At 43.3% G+C, this 4,233-nt stretch overlaps 1 non-coding gene across 1 annotated transcript; it reads right to left on the reverse strand.

The window, feature by feature from the left end:
- Positions 1 to 709: 709 nt before the first annotated feature.
- LOC121690561 lies at positions 710 to 808 on the reverse strand. The gene has a single exon (XR_006025147.1). It is a non-coding gene; the product is annotated as a small nucleolar RNA U13 (small nucleolar RNA).
- Positions 809 to 4,233: the final 3,425 nt, after the last annotated feature.

A 4,233-nucleotide genomic window follows, 5' to 3' on the forward strand; every position in this document is an offset into this window, starting at 1 on the left:
ATATCTGTCCCGAATTTCTTGAAACAAACAAGCTTGAGGTGATGCGACAAGCAAAACCAGCTGAATTACTGTACCATCATAATTGGGCAAACCAGAAAGTATATTTTCGTAAGAGTTTTGCTGGTCTAGCAGGTCAACCATCATAGGGTGGTCAAAGAAGCTGGTCAACCAGCAAGCCACCTTCAGATGGTCAGCCAGCAAACCACCTTCAGCTGGTCAACCAGCAAGCCACCTTCAGATGGTCAGCCAGCAAACCATCTTCAGCTGGTCAGCCAGCAAACCACCTTCAGCTGGTCAACCAGCAAGCCACCTTTACCTGGTCAGCCAGCAAACCACATTTAGCCGGTCAACCAGCAAACCACCTTAAGCCGGTCAACCAGCAAACCACCTTAAGCCGGTCAGCCAGCAAACCACCTTCAGCCGGTCAACCAGCAAGCCACCTTAAGCTGGTCAACCAGCAAACCACCTTAAGCTGGTCAGGCTGTTTTTTTCAGGGGGGGGCGGGGGCAGGGACTTACTATTGCAAGCAGAGTACTGTATGTATGATGTATGTGAGTGATGACAGTGAAGATGTGTGTGTGGGCGGCAGGGGAGTGGAGCAGTGACTGTGTGTGTGTGTGTGTGTGTGGGCAGTGTGCTGTAAGTATGTAGAGGATGTGTGTTGGAGAAGATCCTGAAGACAATGTGCTGTGTATGTGGGGGGGGGGGGGATCAGAAGGGTCATGTGCCAAGCGTAACAAGAAGGCTGCACATTTCAGGAAAACATTGTGTATCGACCAATCATCACGTGTATGACCTACTAATGTAACCTAGTTAACGTTAGCTAGTAGATAATGTAGTAAATAATGTTGTAATCTGTTGCAGATTCCGGCTGGCAGCAAGCGGAAGTGGACTCCCACAGAAATAGGCAGCAGCTGATGATCTTTATCAAGACAGAAAGGACACCAGGGAAGAAACCTGTGTGGACTGAATTAAAGCTGCTCCTCATGCCCATATTAGGTCAAAAATAGAATCACCTCCTACGAAAGGGAGACCAGTAAGAGGGCAACCTAGAAGTTCTAACATGTAGCGCATTTAGAGGGCTTTGGTGTTGCCATTTGTTATAGAGGGCTTTGCTGTTGCTGTTTGTTGAAGAGGGCTTTGTTGTTGTTATTCATCAAATATTTATTTTGCTTTTCTTGCCCTTATCTGATAATTCCCCTGCTCCCTCACGGACACACAGCTGTGGACACCACGGATACAAAACTCTTATTCTGCTCTCTGATCTGCTTGTTGTCCAAGCATGTGGAGTTTTTTTGTGTAGTGTCTTAAAACTTGGAGAGTGTGAACACAACTGAGGTCCACACACAGCTGTGTGTTCTGAAGACTCAACAGCCTGCTCAATGTCTACACACATCGTCCGCTAGCAAAGAAATGACTACACACATGGCTAGCATCTGAACAATACAAATATAACCAGTATATTTAAATTGACAAATAAAGTGCTTTGAATTGAATGAATGAATGAATGAATGAATGAATGAAAGTAATTTAATCACATACAATTCAGCATTGAAGTGGTAATATTTTCATTCAGATTGTTCCCATTGCTAATAGCTAGTACAGATTGTTCCCATTGCTAATACCTATTGTTCTTATGGCTTCTCCAAAACAGCTCCTCAGTCAGTGTTTGTCATTGGCAAAGGAGCATTTCTGGTCTAGTTGTGGTGTTTCCAGTTAACGTTAGACATGCTAATGGGGAAGGAAATAATGATTATGAAGCCACCAATAAACATGATTTACCTAGCAACTATCTAAGTAACCCCTTTTCTTGTAGCTTAATACATGTTTTAGAGAAGTTACTAGACTGTGTAATTCTAGAAGTAACTCCCACCTCATACAAATGAATTTCAGTTGTTTCAGTTGTCTCCCAACTAGTTCTCTCTGTAAATGATTGTATATAGTTTGGATGATACTTTTCAGTATCCAAACTGTAGTCATTGCACACATCATTATACACGTTCTAAACTGATATATGCTTAGGAAGGGTACCTTATATACCTTATTTGCAGGCTTGAATTCTCATGTATGTTAAGTCAACTGTGGTAGGAACCTCTTGAAAGGGCAAGCACTTTTGTTTATTATGACCGACGCTAGCAAAGCTAGCAAAGCAGTCATATAGGGATTGTCAAAGTTTTTTTCATCTACTTCCTGAATTTTTGGTCAACGATACCCGGGACACCGAACCACCGGGGCACATGAAATTTGGTGGGTATGTAATATCATTCTGCTTTAATCGCCCCTCTCTTCAGTTAAGATGTTCAGAACTGCACCAAATTTTATGTGTATGATTAACCTGATATTCTCTGGGGGTATGCCAAGTTTCGTAGAATTTCATCCATGGGGGGGGGGGTCTAAAAAAATTAAGTTATGTGTACATTTAGTGACTGTACACTCATTGGCCTGTAGATGGTGGTGCACACATATACACACGCATACACACGCACGCACACACACACACACACACACACACACACACACACACACACACACACACACACACACACACACACACACACACACACACAGGTACGCACATACCATCAGTATCGGCATAAGTATATATACTTTTTTGATCCCGTGAGGGAAATTTGGTCTCTGCATTTAACCCAATTGGTGAATTAGTGAAACACAAACAGCACACAGTGAGGTGAAGCACACACTAATCCCGACGCAGTGAGCTGCCTGCTACAATGGCAGCGCTCGGGGAGCAGTGAGGGGTTAGGTGCCTTGCTCAAGGGCACTTCAGCCGCTGCCCACTGGTCGGGGCTCGAACCGGCAACCCTCCGGTTACAAGTCCAGAGTGCTAACCAGTGGGCCACGGCTGCCCTGATACGTGACGCCCAGGTATTGGCGTTACGTAGTCGTTTGTCCACCAGATGGTGCATCGTTGCAGTGAGACGTAATTTTGTTGGAAGTTAATCTAAAGTGGGTTGGAAAGACACTACGCTTCCTACAAGGACAAGACTGTAGTTTACCGCTGAGAACGTCTAATAAGGATGACATGTAATTCCCATTTCTTCTTGAAGCCGAAATAAATCTGTGAATGTTTATCGGACATGCTTGGTTTTTACTGCAGGTAGGCTACGTTAATCTTAAATTATATCAATAGCCTAGAGTAGGTAAAATAATGTTACTGTTAGCATTGGTTGAGTGATAGAGGCCAATTTGATTATTGATGTATTTGTAGAAAACCATAAATGCGGTTATAGGCTAGCAAGAAAATTGATAACAGCACTAATTGCATCTTTCGACTGTCATCTCATTTGCTTATAACCATAACCTAGGCTACTAACAGGAGCTAAGTGAGTTAGCCACAACACGTTCGCTACGTGATGGTTTTCTAATGGAAAATATAGGCTACCTGAAAGATAACCTGATGATGCATCCTAAACACCGGGCTGGGACATTTAGCTCAAAGTCTCAAAAAGCATCTGAGTCAACGTTCATTACCAAACACCCATATAGGCTACTTCAATCCTCTATTTTCAAAGGTGATTCAAGTAAGGAAGAGCATGGCTCAAAGTAAAGTAACTAGGACTGAAACTACATAAATTCGTCAAAGTGAATAATTTGGTCAACTCGCCGCAATGTAGATTTATTAACGCACCCGTGATCTACATATCCATTTAAACCAAATGTTTTAGAGCGCACGTTGAGAGATGTATCCAGGGCAGGGCTGTACCTACACATATTTGTTGCACGTGCTACAAAAATCATTCTTTGAGATGGATGATTTAGTACCAACGTTACACCGGTCCAATACAGTTTTGCCTATGGCTATACCGTGAGACGTTTTTTGTTTGTTCGAAGTGCGTGTTTAGGGTGTGAGAGGGGAGTCGATGTGCTTTGATTCCAGCTTGGTAGTAGTAGTCTATGCGATTAAAAAACGTGTGTGTGAAGTATCCTAACAATGATAACGCTTTCATTATGGCTGCTTTAGCCATAGACCTTGAGCTACTGTACAGTGGGTTGGGTTCCATTTAGAAGTGTCGCTTTCCGTGATTCACACAGCTGCGTGAAATGTATTAGGCCTACTACTGATATGCAAAACTATTAACTTTTCGCCAAGAGGTGGTAGCTTAAGTCCGCTTGATACTGTAAGCCAGCCATCACCAAATGGCGGACCGCGGTCCGAGTCCGGACCATGACGTGATCCTATCCGGACCCAGACCATAATAGCCTAATTTAGAT

The sequence above is a fragment of the Alosa sapidissima genome, chromosome 18 (genome assembly GCF_018492685.1).
Source record: "Alosa sapidissima isolate fAloSap1 chromosome 18, fAloSap1.pri, whole genome shotgun sequence".
Taxonomy (NCBI): Eukaryota; Metazoa; Chordata; class Actinopteri; order Clupeiformes; family Clupeidae; genus Alosa; species Alosa sapidissima.